The sequence below is a fragment of the Microcaecilia unicolor genome, chromosome 4 (assembly GCF_901765095.1).
Source record: "Microcaecilia unicolor chromosome 4, aMicUni1.1, whole genome shotgun sequence".
NCBI classification, from domain to species: Eukaryota; Metazoa; Chordata; class Amphibia; order Gymnophiona; family Siphonopidae; genus Microcaecilia; species Microcaecilia unicolor.
In genome coordinates this window covers 233,048,145-233,071,707 of record NC_044034.1, presented here as the reverse complement: position 1 = coordinate 233,071,707, position 23,563 = coordinate 233,048,145, and the positions used below count along the sequence as shown (strand labels likewise).

At 45.4% G+C, this 23,563-nt stretch overlaps 1 protein-coding gene across 4 annotated transcripts in view; it reads right to left on the bottom strand.

The window, feature by feature from the left end:
- The window catches only part of ABHD13 (abhydrolase domain containing 13), a 55,585-nt gene that overhangs the window by 15,705 nt on the left and 16,317 nt on the right, over positions 1–23,563 (bottom strand). For 3 of the 4 annotated variants that reach the window (XM_030201322.1, XM_030201320.1, XM_030201321.1), the window contains one exon: positions 4,744–4,961. The gene's annotated coding sequence lies outside the window, so the exon portion shown is untranslated. Of the gene's footprint in view, positions 1–4,743; positions 4,962–15,480; positions 15,566–23,563 lie in introns of those variants that run through there. The other variant, XM_030201323.1, reaches the window with a different exon arrangement.

The following is a 23,563-nucleotide window of genomic DNA, read 5'->3' as shown; positions in this document are numbered from 1 at the left end:
CAGGATATATCCATTGTCAGCACTTTCTGAGGCTGAGCAATTTGGAATGGGAGTCCCACAGTCAAAGTGGTTCGAATTGACTACCAGAGAAGGGACTGTATATGCTCCGGTGTCATCTGGATGACGTCTGTTAGGATCCCAGAGGCCTGACACCACTGGGAAGCTAGAGTCCACTGGGCCATTCTCATTTAAAAACATGCTATGGGTATGGCATGCACCATGGAGACCACATGGCCTACCAACCTCAACATCTGACAAGCAGTGACCTACTGGCTGGCTCGAACCCGAATGGCAAGTGCAATTAGAATGGCCGCCCTTGGCCTGCTGTGTGTCTAGCAGGGCTCCAATGAACTCCAACTGATGAACGGGGAGTGGATGGGACTTGGGGTACTTTAAAACAAACCCTAAGTAGCTCCAGCACCCATACAGTTCTCCACATGGACTCGAGCACCATCCTTCAATGTGCTCTTCACCAGCCATTAGTTTTCCACTGCTGCTTACAAGTAATGTCTGCTACAGTTTCTAATGACTCACTCTCATATGGTTCACTTGGAGTTGGAATACGCATACGGTACAGTGGGTATATGTAAAATTGTGTATTATATATATGATATGATATTCAGGGACTGTTTTCAAGATAAACAAAGCTAAATTGACCCTCCCCCAAGAAACTATGTGATTATGGTCACACATGTAACTACTAAACCAGAAATCACTATTCTTTTTAAATAGACAAAAAATATGTAAATGTGACATGCTCAGAAAACATAATGTAGCTTTATCTATTTGAATAACATCCAAACTTTACCACTGTTATCTATCATCCCACATCTAGCATCCCTTGCTGTTATGGTATTATAGTCTTTTCAATATTAAAAAAAAAAAAAGCAGCAGCAATGTATTTTGGTTTTACATCTTACACAATCAGGCTGCATTCACATCATGCAGGTCAGCAGCATGTCATGAACAATGCATGTCTATACGCACACATTGTTTCTTGATACTTATGATTTTCAATTGGTATATTTTAGCGAGATGTTTTACACAACGAGAGCATATGCCATTTAAGATAGCATTGTGATAAATCCGCTGTACTTTTATATGTCATCACTTCATGGATGGATCCTATTTTGTGTCAAATCTGCGTACATGCAATTGTGCATTTAGCAGTGTAAGCCAATTATGTATACTGATTACATATTCAGAACGAAGTACTCACTTAACCAATTAACTATTTATGTTTGATACGCATACAACTGGGAGTAGCCTCTTCTCCATCAGATGTTTTATTGGCAATATTTTTAAGCACTCAAGCATTCTATCACTGTTTATACACTGCAATTTCATGGCTATATCACATTAGGAGAGCCCTATAACCAACAGTCTCGTTGTTTATATTTCCGCTTGTTTTTCATAATTCTGTGCCATATGCACCCCACTCAGCAGTCCACCATCGCGCATGTGCCATTTTTGGCACCCTTTTCAGTCCATTTAAGTTTCAAACTCCCTGCTGCATAGTTTATTTTTCAACCAGCCACGTTGCTGACAGCGTCTTCTCAGTGCAGTCAGATAGTCTTTTATGTTCATCAGTTTTTGCTCTCACTTTTAATTAATATTGTTCTGGTGTTTTGTTTTGGTCTTTTGGATGCCCTATGGTCCTCAGTTTACAATCGTGCACACAATGATACCACGCTGCCTAAAGGACAGCTTTGTTTTGCTTATTTTACCCCAAATATATAAGCTTGTCAATCTGCAGCCCTCATATTTTAGTTTCTTTTTTAATTATATTTTTAGAATTTTACAATAATTTGAAGAATACATCTTGATTGGTAAAGATGATTAACAAAAGAAAAAAAATTACAGTATAGAATTATACTGTAATTTTTTTTTCTTTTGTTAATCATCTTTGGTCGTCATTTTTATCATTACTTTTATATTTATTCCATATTTTATATTTATTTTCTATTTCACATAGGCCCTCTTTTAGCATATGTTTTTGGTTATTATCATTAATCTATGTTCTCAATGATACCGATTAATTTCTGGTTGCATTTTAATGTTATGCCAAGAATATATGTACTTTACTTATGGATGGATGTAAATATATATTTCATATTTTTTACACATTACACTTCTAATTCTCTGATATTTTCCTAGTGTACAATTTTATTACCATTTTACGATTTCAATCCTTTTATTCATTTTCATCTTTGTTTATATTTATGCTTATCTTAGCAGTATGCTGTATTTATATAGTGTGAGTAGCATGAATTGTTATACCCCTGTTTTCATTACATAATGTATCTATGCATATTATATTTAGTTCATAGACTCCTGAAGCAGGCACATTCAACTAAAACACGGTGCCGAGTCGAGTCTTTAAGTTACTATTAATAAAGAGGGTTTATCCAACGCTTGGGTGTCCCTTTGCCTGATTTAGAAGAGCCATTATCCATTTCCCACTTCCTCCTTCCTTTTGCGCCTTTTCATGGGATTCTGGTGTTCCTCCACCTTTGTGGATACTGTGCTCAATTTATTGGTTAGAAAAACAAGTCTAGACCAAAATGTTAAAGTTTTCACCCTAGACGTTTTGGTTTTATCCCATTATGGATGCCAAGTGTTAGGCACACCTTAAGCCCGCCCTAATCCCATCTTTGAAATGCCTTTGACATGACTCCTTGAGATTTGGATGCACTGCAGATGAAATGCAGAGATAAACATCTACAAAACAGGTTTGGAAAATACCAATTTGGACGTTTTGAGAAGAAATCCATGCAAATGGTGCTTTATGACACTTTTTGAACGTTTTTCTCTTTTGAAAATGAGCCCCATAATATTCCTGTGGGTCAGTTTCTCCAACTGAGAAAGTTGTGTACATCTTTGTCAGAATTTAAAGCTCAAGCGCTAGTGATGTTCCATCAGGGGTGCCCCACTGGTATTGTGAAGAATACCTACAAGCGAGCATTGTATGCTGGATGTCAGTGGTTATTGTTACTGAAGTCTGAAAGCGAGACACAGGAATTAACTTGTGTTTTACCACATTCAACAAAAGTATTTGATGTGAAAACAATTACACAGAAACATTGGCAGATGTTACAATATCATCCTCAACTGAATTCTCTGCCAAGACTTGCATACAGTCGGAGTGAAAATTTGGGAGATCATCTAATGAGCTCAGTTTTGTCTTCATTTGTTTTGAGGGATGATTTTCAAGAAGGCGGTCACTCTTTGTGTGGCCATTGCAGTTATTGTGATTTTGCGTGGGTCATGTCACAGATTCAGATTCCTTATCAGAATAAGGTGTTTTATTTAAAACATAAGCCGGACTGTAATACATCACAAGTTGTGTACTGTATTAAGTACCCTTGTGATAATTATATTGGACATACTACGTATAAAATCAAGACAAGGATAGCAGAACATTTGAGCAATCTGAGACAGTCCTGAATGGAGGCACCGGTGGCAGATCATTGTCGGGCAAAAAAACATTGACTTCAGGATTTGAAGTCTGTTGTATTACTGACATTGTATTTTCCAAGAGTAGGGATCATTTCACAAGCCTTGTTATATAGGGAAGAAAAGTTTATATTTGAATGGAATTCTGTCTCTCTAGCAGGTTTAAATAAAAGATGCTGAGTGGATGTCACTATATGAGATACAAATAGTGCATGCTCTGTGGTCTCCATATGAGGCTCGGCGCTGTCAGTTCTCTTAGATGCCATTTTGAAGTACAGCGGTGCCTCACATTCTGTAAGCCAGGATTTGTGATTAATAATTAATAATTTTTGTTTACATGCAATTGTTCGATTTCCCCTGAAAAAGCCAATTGTTTTGGTGAAACTTGGATCCAGGCTGGGATTAAAGAACTTTTGGGTTCTGTATCTATCGCAGACCGTTATTGTGGATTCGAGATATGAATTTATTGTGACAAGTTGATATATCTACTGTGATTTTCATCACTGCAAGACAAGTACTGAATATGCTATTTTTGAATATTGAAAAGACAATAATACCATAACAGCGAGGGATGCTAGATGTGCAATGATAGATAACAGTGGCCAAGTTTGGATGCTATTCACATTGATAAAGCAACATTTTGTTTTCTGAGCACATCACATTTACATAATTTTTGTATATTTAAAAGAGTAGTAATTTCTGGTTTAGTAGTTACATTGTTGAAATACGTACCAGAAAGTGTATTGATGATAGTATTTTATTCCTATTGACTCCCATATTTATTGTTAGCATGTTCACATATACAATTTGGGAACCCAATACATCAGTGGCTTTTTCTAAAAAAAAAGGGGAAAGGGAATTCTAAGGCACTAGAGATCACTTAGCATAGACTAGTTTGGAGAACTGCATCTGATGATCCATAATTCTCACATGTCCAGGAAGCTAAATCATGGATCGTGCACTGTGGTATGTGTAATGTAGCTCAGCATACATCTTACTCTTTGATTAATATACTCTCCTCTGAAGATCTTGTGTTTAACTGCATGTACCATGGTTCATCGAAAATAAAATTATTGTACAAAGTAGCAATGCTGTGATTACAGTAAATCACTAATCCAACAGGTGTATGACAATTCAGCAGCTTGCAAAGATTTTCTGGTTCTTGTTTACAACAGCCACTATGAAAATGGCACTGTTTGCAGCACAGTGATTACAGAGAAACTAAAGTTGTCACTTCCTTTTATAAGCACTACCAGCTATATGGTAGAATTACGATTATTAAAATACCTTTGACAAAATCATTCCACATAATTTCCTTCCATTGTGTTACAAGGCATGAACACCTTGCAACTGCAAATTGGGCACCATCTGAAGCTGCAGACTTTTCTTCTCTGTCGTTGTAAGGCAAATAGTTGCAGCAAAATCAAAGGCTTAAATTCCACTGCAAAAGGGAGCTGTTCATTAGGCATCACCATAGGAAAAGGAAAATTTCTCAGATCCAACACCTGCAAACAACAATAAATTAAACTTATTCTCATGCTGAGAAACACTTGCTATGCAGCATTAGTGAAAACAGAAAGAACAAGTGAACTGAAGAGACCCAAATGCACCATGTCCAACAAGGAAACACATCCAACAAAATCTGCAGTAAGACAAAGTTCAGTGTGGTGACAGGTGGCTAAGAAGTTCTAGGTACAAAAGACATTTTTTTTAAACATCCTGTAAAAATCACTCTGATTAAAATGACTTGTGTGGCTAAAGTATCTTGCTTGTTTACTGAGAACAAACCCTTTTGATTCAGCCTTATGAAATGTTTTTGAGTAGAGGAGTGTGGTAGCCGTGTTAGTCCACTCTTAAGGTTATCAATAGAAATCAAACAAAATAAAACATGGAAAAGAAAATAAGATGATACCCAGAGAGAATCTGCTACAGTACAAGGAGAAAAAATCCACAGACAGAATCCCCCTTCTAGTGACATACAATCCAGAGCTGGAAAAATTGAGGAAAATCATACAACCTATACTCCAGGAGGATGAATTATGAAAGAGATATTCCCATCCCCACCAGTACTGGCCTTCCGACAGCCACCCAATTTAAAACACAAGCTAATCAGAAGTAAACTTCCATCACAGACTGAAAAGGAACAGAAGGGCACACTTCCCTGTAATTTATCCAGTTGCAAACTATGCCAAAATATTTCACAGGACCCCACAGACATCCACAAAGGAAAGATATTCAACATAAAGGGATCTTTCACTTGCTCATCTTCCAATGTGGTATATATCATTCAGTGTAAAAAATGTAATGAAGGATACTATATTGGAGAAACAGGCCAGATGCTTAAGACAAGATTCAATTTACATAGACATCACATGAACAATACAGCCAGTAGGGCCCCCACCCCGGTGGGACAGCACTTCACAGAACCAGGACACTGTACCAGTGATTTCACAGTGAGAATACTAAAAGGTAACTTTAAAACCATACAAGAACATAACACCTTTGAAGTCAGAATGATTGAATATTTTAACACCCAACAGAAAGGACTTAACAAGGATCTGGGGTTCCTAGCCCATTATAAACCATAAAGCTGTATGTCTCTGTTGATCACCCCACCCCTCACCTATCCACACCCATCCTGTTAGAATATCAATGATATGCTTTGATGTCCCCATGCATACCTCCGACCCACCCCCATCCTCCCACCCTGTCAGACTGTCATAGTAATGCTTGAATGTTTTCACTTATATACACTATCAGCTAGCACATTTGCTTATTTCCGATCTGAAGAAGAAGGGCAACCTTCGAAAGCTAATCAAGAAATGTTTTTGGAAAGCATCTAAGTGAAATTGCATTATGGTAAAATTATGTATAATCATACCTGATAATTTTCTTTCCATTAATCATAGCTGATCAATCCATAGACTGGTGGGTTGTGTCCATCTACCAGCAGGTGGAGATAGAGAGCAAACTTTTGCCTCCCTATATGTGGTCATGTGCTGCCGGAAACTCCTCAGTATGTCGATATCAAAGCTCCATCCGCAGGACTCAGCACTTAGAGAATTACACCCACGAAGGGACACTCTGCCCAGCTCACCACCGCCGAAACGGGGGAGGGGAATTAACCCAGCTCATCCCCACACAAGTGGGGGAGGGGAATCCGTCCAGCTCATCCCCGCGGAGCGGGGGAGGGACACCACACCCGCCGATGCGGGGGGATCTGGCTTATCCTGCAACCGCAACCGCGGGAGGAGCTGACTGACCCTAACACCGCCGAAGCGGGAGGGGTACAAAACTGCCCTACAGCCGCACGAAGCGGGAGGGAGTGCCGGCAGAATTTTAAGTCTCAATCCAGCCCCGTAAAACGGAGGGGAGAGGAATGCAGCAGCTCACTGTAACACAAACTCGTCTTAACTCTTGAAGAATCCAAGTGAAAAAACTTGAACACGAAGTCTTTCTGAAGTAACTGAAGACTAAACTTGAACCTGAAATGCAACCAGAATAAAAACAATACAGATATCTGGGAGGGGCTATGGATTGATCAGCTATGATTAATGGAAAGAAAATTATCAGGTATGATTATACATAATTTTACCTTCCATATCATCAAGCTGATCAATCCATAGACTGGTGGGATGTACCGAAGCAGTACTCACCCAGGGCGGGACATAGAAATCCCTGACCGCAACACTGAAGCTCCAAACCGGGCCTCCGCCCGAGCAGCCACAGTCAAGCGGTAATGCTTGGAGAATGTATGGGCCGAAGCCCAAGTTGCCGCCTTGCATATCTCTTCCAAGGAGACGCAACCGGCCTCTGCCATCGAGGCCGCCTGAGCTCTTGTAGAGTGAGCCTTCAGCTGGATAGGCGGCACCTTCCCCGCGGCCACATAAGCCGCTGCAATGGCTTCCTTGACCCATCTTGCCACTGTAGGCTTAGCAGCCTGCAGACCCCTACGAGGACCTGTATACAGGACAAACAGATGATCCGATTTCCGGAAATCATTGGTCACTTCCAAGTATCTGATGATGACTCGTCTCACATCCAGATATTTAAGAGCAGAGTACTCCTCTGGGTAGTCCTCCCTACGAAAGGAAGGGAGACATAGCTGCTGATTCACATGGAAGCGAGAAACAATCTTGGGCAGGAAGGAAGGCACTGTGCGAATAGTCACTCCTGCCTCAGTGAACTGTAGAAAAGGCTCTCGACATGAGAGCGCCTGGAGCTCGGAAACTCTTCTGGCTGAAGTGATAGCCACCAAAAAGACTGCTTTCAACGTCAGGTCTTTCAGAGATGCCCTTGACAAGGGTTCAAACGGCGGCTTCTGCAATGCTCTCAGCACCAGGTTGAGATTCCACGCAGGCACCACTGAGTGCAGAGGAGGGCGCAGGTGAATAACCCCCTTGAGAAAGCGCACCACATCTGGCTGCGAAGCCAGGGAAGCACCCTTCAGGCGGCCCCTGAAGCAAGCCAGAGCCGCTACCTGGACCTTAAGGGAACTGAGCGACAGGCCTTTGTCCAGACCTTCTTGCAGGAACGCCAACACTGAAGAAATTGGAGCAGTGAAAGGAGAAAGAGAGCCTGCTTCACACCACGCTGCAAAGATACGCCAAACCCTGGCGTAAGCAGTAGAACTAGAGCGTTTCCTCGCTCTCAGCATAGTGGCGATGACCTTGTCTGAGAAGCCCTTCTTCCTCAGACGCTGCCGCTCAATAGCCAGGCCGTAAGACCAAAGGGGGAGGGATCCTCCATCACCACGGGACCCTGATGTAACAGGCCCTGCTCCACTGGCAGCCGCAGAGGATCGTCGACTGAAAGCCTGATCAAGTCCGCATACCAGGGACGCCTGGGCCAATCCGGACCCACCAGGATTATCCTGCCGGGATGCTTTGCCACCCGGTCTAGTACCCTGCCCAACATGGGCCAGGGCGGGAACACATAGAGAAGCTCTTGTGTCGGCCATTGTTGGAGAAGAGCATCTACTCCCAGGGATCGAGGGTCCCGTCCTCTGCTGAAGAAGCGCGGCACTTGGCAATTGGCCGATGACGCCATCAGATCTAGGCTCGGCTGGCCCCAGCGCTTCGTGATGTCCGAGAACGCCTGAGCAGATAGCTGCCACTCTCCGGGCTCCAAGGTATGGCGACTGAGAAAGTCCGCCTTGACATTCATGACTCCGGCAATGTGGGCCGCTGACAGCTGTTCCAGGTTCGCTTCCGCCCACTGGGATAGACTCATAGCTTCCTTGGCTAGAGGGGCGCTCTTGGTACCTCCCTGGCGGTTGACATAGGCCACAGCCGTGGCATTGTCCGACAGGACCCGTACAGGCTTCAACACCAGTACCGGGATGAACTCCAAAAGCGCCAACCGAATGGCTCTGAGTTCCAGGAGGTTGATAGACCACTTTGCCCCTGCAGGAGACCAGAGCCCCTGCGCTGTCCTTCCCAAGCAGTGGGCTCCCCAGCCCGATAACGAGGCGTCCGTCGTGACGACAATCCACTCTGGGGACACCAGAGGCATTCCCGCAGACAACTTGTCTGTCTGCATCCACCAGCTCAGCGCCTTGCGCACTGCTGGATCCAAGGGAAGACGCACCGCATAATCCTCCGACATCGGAGTCCAGCGCTGCAGCAGAGAGTGTTGTAGTGGTCTCATATGAGCCCTGGCCCAGGGCACTACTTCCATCGTGGCCGTCATAGAGCCCAACAGCTGCACATAGTCCCAAGCCCGAAGAGGAGAGGCTACTAGGAACTGGTCCACCTGAGCCTGAAGCTTGACAATCCGATTGTCTGGCAGGAACACTCTGCCCACTTGGGTGTCGAATCGAACTCCCAGATACTCCAGGGACTGAGTCGGGCGCAGCTGGCTCTTCTCCCAGTTGATGATCCATCCCAGGGAGCTCAAAAGAGCAACTACCCCGGTCCACAGCTCTGCCGCACTCTGCATAAGAGGGGGCTCGGATCAACCAGTCGTCCAGATAAGGATGGACTTGTACTCCTTCCTTTCGCAGGAAGGCCGCTATGACCACCATTACCTTGGAAAAGGTCCGCGGAGCAGTAGCCAACCCGAACGGGAGGGCTCTGAACTGGAAGTGTCGGCCCAGGACTGCAAAACGCAGAAAGCGTTGATGAGGAGGCCAGATGGGAATATGCAGGTACGCTTCCTTGATGTCCAAGGATGCCAGGTACTCCCCTGCCTTCACTGCCGCTATAACAGAGCGGAGAGTCTCCATGCGAAAGTGCCGCACTTTCAAGACCTGATCGACCCCTTTGAGGTCGAGGATAGGCCGGACAGAACCTCCTTTCTTTGGTACCACAAAGTAAATGGAGTAACGCCCCTTGCCAAGCTGACTTTCTGGCACCGGAACGACCGCACCCAGGCGGATCAGATTGTCCAAAGTCTGCTGCACTGCCACAGCTTTGACCGGAGACTTGCAGGGAGAGAGTACAAACCCGTCTCTTAAGGGTCGGCAGAACTCTAGCTTGTAGCCGTCTCTGATGACTTCCAGCACCCAAGCGTCTGAAGTTATTGTGGTCCACTCGCCCAGAAACGAGGACAGCCGTCCTCCAATCTGCACTGGGGCGTGGACCAATACCCCGTCATTGGGTACGAGACCCTGGGGGAGGACCGGAGGGAGCACCTCCGGGACGGCGGTCTCCGCGAAAGGAATGCTGCTTGGGGGAGAACTTCCTCTTAAAGGAAGAGGGGGCAGAAGCACCCGACCTGCCCGGGCGGTACCGACGGGCTTCCTGAAACCGTCCTCTGGAGGTACCGGGACGAGCACTAGCCCGAGCCCTGACCTCCGGTAACTTCTTGCCCTTAAACGTGCCGAGATCAGTCACGATTTTGTCCAGCTCGACCCCAAAGAGCAGCTTGCCTTTAAAAGGCAATCTAGCCAGGCGGGATTTTGAGGCGTGGTCAGCAGACCAATGTTTCAGCCAAAGCCACCGCCGCGCAGAGACAGTCTGAGCCATGCCTTTAGCTGAGGCTCTCAAGACATCATACAGCAAGTCTGCCAAATAGGCCAGGCCCGATTCCAGGGCTGGCCAATCATCCCTCAAGGAATGATCCGAGGGGAAAGCCCGCTGCACCATAGTCAGGCACGCCCTGGCCACATAGGAGCCGCAAACTGAGGCCTGCAAACTTAAAGCAGCCGCCTCAAAGGACGACCTTAAGGCCGCCTCCAATCTCCTGTCTTGGGCGTCCTTTAGGGCCGTGCCACCTTCCACCGGCAATGCCGTTTTCTTAGTCACCGCAGTGATTAAAGAATCCACGGTAGGCCACAGATAGGCCTCACGTTCACTCACAGCCAAAGGATAGAGGCGGGACATAGCCCTAGCCACTTTAAGGCTCGCTTCTGGGACATCCCATTGAGCCGAAATTAAGGTGTGCATGGCATCATGCACGTGGAAGGTTCTAGGCGGGCGCTTCGTCCCCAGCATAATGGCAGAGCCAACAGGGGCTGAGGGGAAGACGTCCTCCGGAGAGGATATCTTCAAAGTGTCCATGGCCTGTAACAACAGGTTGGGCAAATCCTCCGGGTGAAAAAGCCGCGCTGCAGAGGGGTCATCCGCTCCATCCGAGCGGGGATCCGTCTCCTCCAAGGAATCCGCAAAGGACCGTTGGGAGACCCCAGACACGCTGCCCTCATCTACATCGGAGGAGACACATTCCTCCAAGGCCTGGGAATCAACCCGAGGGCGTTTACCTCTGGGAACCTCAACCTCTTTACCAGAGGAGGGAGCGGGGGCAGCGTTGTGCATGAGGAAGGCCCGATGCAGCAGCAAAACAAACTCGGGGGAGAAACCCCCCAGACTGTGCACTTCCGCAGCCTGGGCAACAGCCCTAGGCGCTCTCTCAACCGGCGCTCGCAACAGCGGGGGAGAGACATGCTGCGCATCCAAAATGGCGTCCGGCGCGAAACTCCGCGAAGGAGCCGCGCGGGAAGAACGGCTCTTAACTTTAGCCGCTTCTGTGCCGTCGCCCAAATTAAGGGCGTTCATGGCATTAATGTCTCCAACCTCAAGGGCGGCCCAAGAAGAAGCCGTCCGAGCCGCGTGGCCGGCCAAGATGGCGGAGGCGAGGAGCGGGGGATGGGCGTTTATGGCGGGAAAAACCGCCACGCCGGAGGAAGGACCGGGACATGCATCGGTCGCGAAACTGTCACCCACCAAGGGCGAATCCGGCTTGAAGACCCCCGCATCCCTCTAGAAGCGCTCGAGCGACCCGGGGAGCGACCCTTTGCGCCCTCGCCCTCCGACGCCATGTGCCACGAGGAGAAGAATCGGGGAACCCCCGCCCGCTATAAAAAGGTAAAAATTACCTGCTGTCCGCTCCGAGTCGTAACGACCTGGTGTCTCAGTGAGTAGCTGCAATAGACGCTTAAATAAACGTCGAAATAAACGCCTTTAAGGCCGTTCAAAAATTTTTTTTTTTTTTTTTTTTTTCAACGGAGCCAGCGGGAGGGGGGAGAAAAGGAGGGACCTGGCACCACCAGGTTTGCACTTGCTCAAAAGAGCCCTCAACCCCAGGCACTCAACAAAACCTAAAAATTAGGCTTGGAGGCCTAGCCAGAGCTGCTGCTGATGTGTGACCACCACCTGCTGAGATAGAGAACATACTGAGGAGTTTCCGGCAGCACATGACCACATATAGGGAGGCAAAAGGATTGCTCTCTATCTCCACCTGCTGGTAGATGGACACAACCCACCAGTCTATGGATTGATCAGCTTGATGATATGGAATTATCATTTAGTTGTAATTTTATATACCGCCTAATTCACAATAAAAGTCTATAAGGATAAACAATAACATTGTACTCCGGAAGCAGAAAAGAACTCCATCAGTGGACAGTAAAGTACACATTTACTCAGGGCACAAACATACCATTATACAATTTTATACAGTTGACGTATTTCACCTTTATCCCTTCCTCCATATGCCCACCATCCAAATTAAACAAAATATAGAGAAAACAGATTAGTTTTCTGAATTATCTCCAAATGTTATTGTAAAAAAAAGTGTCTTCAGAACTAATCTAAATTGTGTCAATGAAGGTTCAGACCATAAGCAAAGAAGCATATTATTTCATAAGGCAGGGGAAAGAAAAATTAACAAACAAATAGATCCCCCCCCCCCCCCCCACACCACATACACACACAGGATTTGGCTTCATCATTCTTTCAGGAGCTGACTTAGCAGTCAGGGTGAAGATCCCAGTTCAAGACTACTGTACCATAACTAACTAAACAGTTACAAACCTTATATGCAGAGAGCATTTTAAATAAAAGTCAAGAAAAGTAGTAAAGAAAAACGTCACCTTACAAAAGAAAAAGAAGAGAACAAGAACCCCACAGGAAAAAGATATTACTCAAAGTCATCCCTTTAGGTCCTGCTGTGGCCGGGCCTCAACCAGGTCCTCTACCAGCTTTTCCAAATCCTCAAACAGTAAACAGTCCCTGAAGGAGGCCACATTTACTGCTCAATGTCATAGCCAGAGCCACCACCACTGATGCCACTGTCTGAAAACAAATGTAGATCAGATCTTATCTGCACCCTTCTCCTCCACTGCTAACTCCAGACTCTGTTCCTTTTATCTTGCTGCACTATATGCTTGGAATAGACTTCCTGAGCCAGTATGTCAAGCTCCATCTCTGGCCGTCTTCAAATCTAGGCTAAAAGCCCACCTTTTTGATGCTGCTTTTAACTCCTATCCCTTTCTCACTTGTTCAGTAGCCATGTTTTATCATTCTCACCGTAGTAATTCCCTTATTTCTTATTTGTCCAGTTTGTCCTAATTAGATTGTAAGCTCTGTCGAGCAGGGACTGTCTCTTCATGTCCAGTGTACAGCGCTGCGTACGTCTAGTAGCGGTATAGAAATGATAAGTAGTAGTAGTAGTGGAATAAAGCTAGCTAGGCCAAGTGCAATTTAAAAAAAAAATCTTACCTTTAAATCTCTTCTTCCTTCAGCTCCTGCTTTTCTTTCCTCTAACACCATATGTTCCTTCTCAAACTATTTGGTCGGTCTCTGGTAATACAATACCTTCTCTACCTTCCTTTCGTCTCTCAATATCTCATGAGACAAGTTTCACCTTTCTAGGACCTTCTCTCTGGAACTCTTTACCATCTCACATCCGTTCTGAAACATCTTACCTCAAATTTAAGGTTTTAAATCAAAACACATCTGTTTCAAGAATGTTTTGGTGCCTCTGTATAACTGTTTGTTTCCTCCTATGTCTGTACCCTAGTTGTTTTATATTGCATAATCACCATGTGGACACCTTGTAGTATATCAAGTACTTTTTTTTTGAGAAGCCTGGGAGTTGCAGGGGGAACCCATGGAGAGTACACCCAAAGTGTTAAGAGGGGTGGGGAATAGGGACACACACCCCTCTGAGATCAGAATTCTGGGAGCAGCCATTAGGTTCGACCATGCTGTTTGCCCACAGCCAGCAGAGCAGGGAGCTAGGCCAGGGACCATGTGAACACCATCAGTATGACCTATCTACCACCTGCTGAAGGTAGAGAAAAACACCGAAATTTTCCAAGGAGCACTACAGCTTCTACCAGTGATGTCACTGGCAGAATTCAGTTCTCTTCCTCAGGGATAACACCTATTTGTGCAGAACGGTGGAGCTGCCACTAAGAAAACCATCTTTTTATCTCTTATTTTTAATTCAAAATTTCCTTATCATAAACTGTTAAGCCATTTATAAGCAATATAAGTAATAGCAAAAGGTACTTGTACAACAGAAGATGAAGGAACAATTGAGGGGGGTAGGAGTGCAACCACTTCACTAAGGTCATTCATTATTATTGTATGTTATTTGATTTTTTTGTGGTATGATGACATTTTAGTTGATTTACACTGTATGAACATATTTTATTGAAAATCTTTTGAGTTATTAAAAAAAAACCATAAGTAGTAAAATTATACATAACTGAATGGAAGTGAACACATTCCTTCCTCTCCCCTTGAACAACACCTCAGTAATCTATTATAAAGTCAGAACATTGGTCTGGGGTCTTTGCTCTCATGACCCCCAAAGCATTTCAAACTAGTGTCATTAAACCAGAACAATTAACCCCCCACACCCACCCACCCAGGAGCTCAATAAGTATCAAAATAGATCTTATTTACCTCCTGTAACCGATTCAATACTTGACTGTGGGCCTTGGGGGACATCCTTTGTAAATATGGATAAAATCTGATTGGCTGGTGTTTGAGGTGGATGGTTTCCTCAAGAAGGAAGGAGATTTCAGCAAGAAAGTCCAACAGCTAAATCAGATTTGAGAACCCGTTATATCTAAAGACAAACTACAGACCTCACAGCATACCCTGAAGAAAGCCACAGCATGATGGCTGAAACATCAGTTCTACAAACTCAAATGCGGCAAAATTATGATGCCAGCAACAGAAGCCTAAAAACAAAAAAAACAAATTCTGTCGTAACTTTATTTGGATAGCGATATTCAGTCTGCTAACTGGATAACTTCTGGATCTGCCCTCAATCCATCCTAATATCAACAACCCCTCCCCTGCCATCATCTGGATAGTGCTACTGAAAATCATGTATCATGTGCTGCTATCCAAATAAGTGCATTTCATTATATGGCATATTGCACTTAGTAATTCACTGCTGGCATGCATCACACACTCACAATTGTACCCTTTTCCATCCAAAACATTTTATTCTGTCTCTTTTTACCCACGCAGTCACATACCCAAAGTCATTTTTTTGCCTGTATTCCTACTAATCAGCACTGACTGAAAATCAAAGTCAGCAGCTTTCCAGTATTGGTTTCAGCAACTCTTGCAGTGATGCAGTCAATAGGAAAGTGTCCAAAAGCTCTTTAGGCACAGACATTGATGCTAGTGCTGTGGGAACTGTCATGATGAATCCACTATCCAAGAACATGAAAGCACCAGAGAAGAAAGTGTTGGAAAACATGTTATCACTATAATATTGCTGATCATAAACTACTTTTGTTGTTCACAGGCTGGATTTTACGATCCAAGATAGCCGTACCTGAAGCGCAACGACTTCTTTCTCTCCGCTTTCCCGAGATGCCTAAGTGTCGGGGAAAGGCAGTTGCTTCAGCCTTCCAACCGCCCAAACCCACTATAGGTCCAATGGACCGCCATTTACGAAGTCAAGGGCTGGAGCACAGGTCGGGTGCGGTCCCAATGGAGTCACTGGCTCCAACAGGGGGAATGGCGGTGTCTTCAGGGCTAGAGACGTCTTTGAGCCCCGACAGAAGAGCTCCTCCCCCGAAGCCATGAGGATCGAGTTCTCCCCTTCCAGAGCCGGTGATACCTTTAGCGGGAGATTTTCAGGTTACTGCCATGAGGCTCATTTATTTCAAAGGAAGACTGGAGGAGAGAAGTTGGAAGCGAGTCCTCGAGTGAACAACACTGCAGCGTCTAAAACAGGGGACCGAAGAATGCCTGAAATTGGGCTGATAAGTGTTCACGCTATCCAAAAATACTAGGACTAGAGGGCATGAGTTGAAGCTACAGTGTGGTAAATTTAAAACGAATCGGAGAAAATTTTTCTTCACCCAACGTGTAATTAGACTCTGGAATTCGTTGCCGGAGAACGTGGTACGGGCGGTTAGCTTGACGGAGTTTAAAAAGGGGTTAGATAGATTCCTAAAGGACAAGTCCATAGACCGCTATTAAATGGACTTGGAAAAATTCCGCATTTTTAGGTATAACTTGTCTGGAATGTTTTTACGTTTGGGGAGCGTGCCAGGTGCCCTTGACCTGGATTGGCCACTGTTGGTGACAGGATGCTGGGCTAGATGGACCTTTGGTCTTTCCCAGTATGGCACTACTTATGTACTTATGTACAATTCCTGAATGTCTCCAAAAGAAGCCTTCTGAGGTAATGTTAGACTCTTTATGGCATTTAATTACAGACCTAGGTATGACTCTCTTTTCACAAACTGGTGTTCTTACACAGAAGCTCTCTAAAGTAGAGATGAGAGTAGAAATAACTGAAACAGAAGCGAAGGAGTTACTCTCTAGAGTAAATCAAATTGATAAAGACCTTTCTACTGTTCAACATTTACAGACCTCATTGGTTAAAGATTTGACTACCTTAAGAACTAAATGTGAGTCTTTTGAAAAATGTTGTAAGGAGTAATAACCTCCACCTTTTTGAATTTTCCAAGGGTTCCTATAGTTAGGCCCCTGGAAATGTTGAAGCGATATATGAAAGAAATTTTCGGTTTAGTGGATGACAAATTTCCTCCCTTTTCACAAGTTTACTATCTACCGAGGAAAGCTGTGGAGCACCAACAAGAACTTTTGGACGTTTCCACAATATTAGAAACTTCCAATTCAGAAATAGCCACTGCAGCGACATTGGTTGCCAAGGTGGCATTATCGCCTGATAAACAATGGTTACTGAGGATGTTCTTTAAAAATAGAGAGAAATTATTCCTAGGTTTTAAGATTCAATTACTTCCTGATATATCAAGAGATACCCAGCATAGACGTAAGCAGTTTCTTTTGTTGAAACCTGGGTTTTTACAAATAGGTGGAACCTTTTTTCTAAGATACCCATGTAAATGTATCATTAGATATAAAGATGTAAAATATGTTTTCTTTGAATGATCTCACTTGTCAGCATTTTTGGCAACTAAGAGAACATCAAGAGAATGAAAAGGCTCTTCATAAAGTAAATATCTAGCTCATGTACTTCAGGTATAATATGCCTAATTTTTGCTTATTTTTCCCTCTTTACTAAGTCTTGGATCCAATATTGTGGACTGAGTGTAATTATACTTTCCTTTTTTTCTTCTCTATTGAGAATCTCTTTGTAAAAGATTATGTTACTTTTAGAAACACTTTTCTGTACAAGTGAAATTGCTTGGATATAATTTGTTAAAATTTCATAAGAAAAAATAAAATAAAAATAAACTACCCTTTGTTGAACTGTCTAGACTCCCTTTCAGTAAAGCTCAAGTAAACTAATTCACATGCAAACGCCAATTTAAATGTTGTAAGGTTGAGGGATGTGTGTGAGGGATCACATCTATGCATACATACCCATTACATATTTACATAGAGAAGTGTTCCTTTTTGTCATCCTTTTACCATGTCCATACACTTTTCCAGCTGTTCTCTCTATGAAGTGTTTTGAGCGGTTATACTTTGGTCTGGAGTTAACATATTAGATGACAGGTGACGGCAGATAAAGACCTGTATGGTACATCCAGTCTGCCCAACAAGATAAACTCATTAAATAAGGTATGATGTGATACTTCATCTTCATTTGTCCTTGCCATTTTCAGGATATAGACCACAAAAATCTGCCTGGCATTGTCCTTCTGAAGTTGCCATTGAAGCCCCTGAAAAGCTGCACTCCAAGCTATCCAAATCTATTCAGTCACGATTAGGGCACAGACTATAGAAATCTGTCCAGCACTGGCTTTGCTTCCCAATTACTGGTGTTTCCACCTAATCTCCGCTAAGCTTCTTTGGATCCATTCCTTCTACTAAACGGGATTACTTTATGTTTATCCCACATATTTTTGAATTCCATTATCCATGTCATCTCCACCACCTCCCATGGGACGGCACTCCAGGTATCTACCATCCACTCACTGAAAAAAATACTTCTTGCCATTATTTCTGAGTCGGCACCCCCCTTCAACCTCAATTCATGTCCTCTAGTTCTACCACATTCCCGTCTCTGGAAAAGGTTTGTTTGTGGATTAATACCTTACAAATATTTGAACATCTATATCATATCACGTTTCTCCTTTCCTCCAGGGTATACATGTTCAGGTCATCAAGTCTCTCCTCACACATCTTGCTATGCAAACCATATATTATTTTTGTTGCTTTTCTCTGAACCGTTTCAAGTCTTTTTACATCCTTAGCAAGATACAGACTCCAAAACTGAACACAATACTACAAGTGGGGCCTCACCACCGACTTGTATAAGGGCATCAGCACCTCTTTTCTTCTGTGGTTATACCTCTCTGTCTACGCAGCCTAGCAACCTTCTGGCCGCAACCACTGCCTTGTCTCATTATTTCCTCACCTTGAGATCCTCAGACACCACCACCCCAACGTCCTTCTCCTGAGCCGAGCTTACCAATCTCTCCCCTTCTAATCGGTTCATCTCTTCTGAATTTCTGTACCTCAAATGCATCACTCTGCACTTATTGACATAAAATTTTAACTCCTAGACCTTTGACCATTCTTCAAAGTTTTGGAGATCTCTTCTCATGGTTTTTACTTCCTTCAGGGTATCCACTCTACTGGCTATCTTCGTGTCATCCTCAAAAAGACAAAACTTTACCTTCTAACATTCAGCAATGTCTCTAACAAATATATTACTGCAGCAAATCAATCAGCAATATCCTCATGATTATCTAAGTTCCTTAATGTGATCTTACTACTGCCTATCACTTTTTGTAGATTAATGGAGGAAACGCCTCAACAGACTCCTTGTTGTATGGCTCACTAGCCTTCAACCACCTGGAGCACTCGTCATCACTGGAACAAAAACCTCCGTAAGTCTGTTTTATGTTACAGAGTATTTAACACTTCTTTTAGTGTAAACGTTTACAAAATGCAATGATTTATCTTGCTGTAGCACAGTCTCCTTCTCTCGTTGGCTACTAGAAAGTTAACTAACCTTTCCTTCAGAAGTGACATCATTATTTTTCCTACCACTGACGCAAGGCTTACTGGCCTGTAGTACCCCACATCAGCTCATCTCCAATCCTGCAGAACCTCTCCCGTCTCTACAGATCTATTAAGTAAATCCTTAACAGGTCCCGCCAGGATTTCTCTGAGCTCCCTCAGTACCCTGGGATGTATCCCATCCGGCCCCACAGTTTCTCTGCTTTCAGATTTTCAAGCTGTTTTTTTTAATACTTTCTTCCATGAATGGCACAATATCCACTCCATTCCCAGATGCTCCCTCAGCAGCAGACCGCAGTCCTTCTCCAGGATTTTCTTCTATGAACGCAGAAGTATTTGTTTAGCACATTCACTTTATCCTCATCACTCTACACACAGTCGTTCTCAGCATCTTTCAGTCTTACAATTCCATTCCTATCTTTTCTTCTTTCCCCAATGTATCTGAAAAAGGTCTTGTCACCTCTCTTTACATCTTTAGCCATTTTTTCCTCCGCCTGCGCTTTTGCTAGCTGTATTTTCCACTTTGCTTTGAGTTTAATTCTGTGATCCTCTTGTTGCATTCTTATGTATTTCTGGAACGAAGCTTCCTCTTGCCTTTATTTTTTCAGCCACTTGCTTGGAGAACCATAAAGGCTTCCTACTTCTCTTGTTTTTGTTAACTTTCCTTGTGCAGAGATCAGTTGCCACGTTCAGAGCAGCTTTCAGCTTGGACCACTGTGCTTCTACTTCACCTATGCCTACCCATTCCATCAGCTCCTTCTTCAGACATTCCCCCATTTTACCAAAATCAGTAGATCTGCAATCCAGTACTTTGAGTTTTGTGCGTCTGCACTCTGCTTTTGCTCTTATATCAAACCATATTGTGTGATGATCACTATTCCTAGGTGGGCAACCATCTGGACACTGGAACACCTCCTCTATTTGTGAGCACTAGATCCAGCACTGACCCTTGCCTCATGGGTTCCGTCTCTACTTCTCTCCGATTCTGCCAACGGGACGTGCCAATCCACATCAGGAAAGTTGAAATCTCCCAGCAATAGCACCTCCCCTTTCATGCTAAGCTTATGGTTATCTTCTATCAGATCCTTGTCCAGCTTCTTCATTTGTGCCGGAGGTCTGTAGATAACACCCATCTTTCCAGAACAATCCATATAGCTTCTTCCTTTTCCCCAAGTTCCCTGCATTTCAACTGCTCTGATATTGCTTTTTCACATAAGTGCCACTCCTCCACCTCTTTGGCCCTCCCTATCATTCCTAAAAAAAATTATAACCTGGTATGGTCGCATCCCATTCATGGAAATACCAGGTCTCTGTAATAGCAACAATATCTAAGTTTTCTTCAAACATCAGTGCTTACAAATCTTGAACCTTTTTACTGAGAATACAAGCATTTGTGCTCATAGCTTTCCATGTGGTAAGTCTGGATGGTTTTCTGTATTTACATTATCTTTCCGTCTGCCATCATGTGTTTTTCGGAGGGGGGGGGGGGGGGGTGACATTCTGAAGGTAAAATTATGTATCATACCTGATAATTTTCTTTCCATTAATCATAGCTGATCAATCCATAGACTGGTGGGTTGTGTCCATCTACCAGCAGGTGGAGATAGAGAGCAATCCTTTTGCCTCCCTATATGTGGTCATGTGCTGCCGGAAACTCCTCAGTATGTCGATATCAAACCTCCATCCGCAGGACTCAGCACTTAGAGAATTACACCCACAAAGGGACACTCTGCCCAGTTCACCACCGCCGAAACGGGGGAGGGGAATCAACCCAGCTCATCCCCACACAAGTGGGGGAGGGGAATCCGTCCAGCTCATCCCTGCGGAGCAGGGGAGGGACACCACACCCGCCGATGCGGGGGGGATCTGGCTTATCCTGCAACCGCACCCGTGGGAGGAGCTGACTGACCCTAACACCGCCGAAGCGGGAGGGGTACAAAGCTGCCCTACAGCCGCACAAAGCGGGAGAGAGCGCCGGCAGAATTTAGGTCTCAATCCAGCCCCGTAAAATGGAGGGGAGAGGAATGCAGCAGCTCACTGTAACACAAAATCGTCTCAACTCCTGAAGAATCCAATTGAAAAAACTTGAACACGAAGTCCTCCTGAACAGGAACTGAAGACTAAACTTGAAGCTGAAATGCAACCAGAATACAAACAGTACAGATATCTGGGAGGGGCTATGGATTGATCAGCTATGATTAATGGAAAGCAAATTATCAGGTATGATACATAATTTTACCTTCCATATCATCATGCTGATCAATCCATAGACTGGTGGGATGTACCGAAGCAGTACTCACCCAGGGCGGGACATAGAAATCCCTGACCGCAACACTGAAGCTCCAAACCGGGCCTCCGCCCGAGCAGCCACAGTCAAGCGGTAATGCCTGGAGAAGGTATGGGCCGAAGCCCAAGTTGCCGCCTTGCAAATCTCTTCCAAGGAGACGGACCCGGCCTCTGCCATCGAGGCCGCCTGAGCTCTAGTGGAGTGAGCCTTCAGCTGGATAGGCGGCACCTTCCCTGCGGCCACATAAGCCGCTGCAATGGCTTCCTTGACCCATCTTGCCACTGTAGGCTTAGCAGCCTGCAGACCCTTACGAGGACCTGCAAACAGGACAAACAGATGATCCGATTTCCGGAAATCATTGGTCACTTCCAAGTATCTGATGATGACACGTCTCACATCCAGATATTTGAGAGCAGAGTATTCCTCTGGGTAGTTCCTCCCTACGAAAGGAAGGGAGACAGAGCTGCTGATTCACATGGAAGCGAGAAACAATCTTGGGCAGGAAGGAAGGCACTGTGCGAATAGTCACTCCTGCCTCAGTGAACTGCAGAAAAGGCTCTCGACATGAGAGTGCCTGGAGCTCGGAAACTCTTCTGGCTGAAGTGATAGCCACCAAAAAGACTGCTTTCAACGTCAGGTCTTTCAGAGATGCCCTCGACAAGGGTTCAAAAGGCGGCTTCTGCAATGCTCTTAGCACCAGGTTGAGATTCCACGCAGGCACCACTGAGTGCAGAGGAGGGCGCAGGTGATTAACTCCCTTGAGAAAGCGCACCACATCTGGCTGCTAAGCCAGGGAAACACCCTTCAGCCGGCCCCTGAAGCAAGCCAGAGCCGCTACCTGGACTTTAAGGGAACTGAGCGACAGGCCTTTCTCCAGACCTTCTTGCAGGAACGCCAACACTGAAGAAATTGGAGCAGTGAAGGGAGAAAGTGAGCCTGCTTCACACCACGCTGCAAAGATACGCCAAACCCTGGCGTAAGCAGTAGAAGTAGAGCGCTTCCTCGCTCTCAGCATAGTGGTGATGACCTTGTCTGAGAAGCCCTTCTTTCTCAGACGCTCCGCTCAATAGCCAGGCCGTAAGACCAAAGAGGGAGGGATCCTCCATTACCACGGGACCCTGAAGTAACAGGCCCTGCTCCACTGGCAGCCGCAGAGGATCGTCGACTGAGAGCCTGATCAAGTCCGCATACCAGGGACGTCTGGGCCAGTCCGGACCCACCAGGATTATCCGGCCCGGATGCTTTGCCACCCGGACTAGCACCCTGCCCAACATGGGCCAGGGCGGGAACACATAGAGAAGCTCTTGTGTCGGCCACTGTTGGAGAAGAGCATCTACTCCCAGGGATCGAGGGTCCCGTCCTCTGCTGAAAAAGCGCGGCACTTGGCAATTGGCCGATGACGCCATCAGATCTAGGCTCGGCTGGCCCCAGCGCTTCGTGATGTCCAAGAACGCCTGAGCAGATAGCTGCCACTCTCCGGGCTCCAAGGTATGGCGACTGAGAAAGTCCGCCTTGACATTCATGACTCCGGCAATGTGGGCCGCTGACAGCTGTTCCAGGTTCGCTTCCGCCCACTGGCATAGATTCATGGCCTCCTTGGCTAGAGGGGCGCTCTTGGTACCTCCCTGGCGGTTGACATAGGCCACAGCCGTGGCATTGTCCGACAGGACCCGTACTGGCTTCAACGCCAGTACCGGGATGAACTCCAAAAGCGCCAACCGAATGGCTCTGAGTTCCAGGAGGTTGATAGACCACTTTGCCTCTGCAGGAGACCAGAGCCCCTGCGCTGTCCTTCCCAAGCAGTGGGCTCCCCAGCCCGACAAAGAGGCGTCCGTCGTGACGACAATCCACTCCGGGGTCACCAGAGGCATTCCCGCAGACAACTTGTCTGTCTGCATCCACCAGCTCAGCGCCTTGCGCACTGCTGGGTCCAAGGGAAGGCGCACAGCATAATCCTCCGACATCGGAGTCCAGCGCTGCAGCAGAGAGTGTTGTAGTGGTCTCATATGAGCCCTGGCCCAGGGCACTACTTCCATCGTGGCCGTCATAGAGCCCAACAGCTGCACATAGTCCCAAGCCCAAAGAGGAGAGGCTACTAGGAACTGGTCCACCTGAGCCTGAAGCTTGACAATCCGATTGTCTGGCAGGAACACTCTGCCCA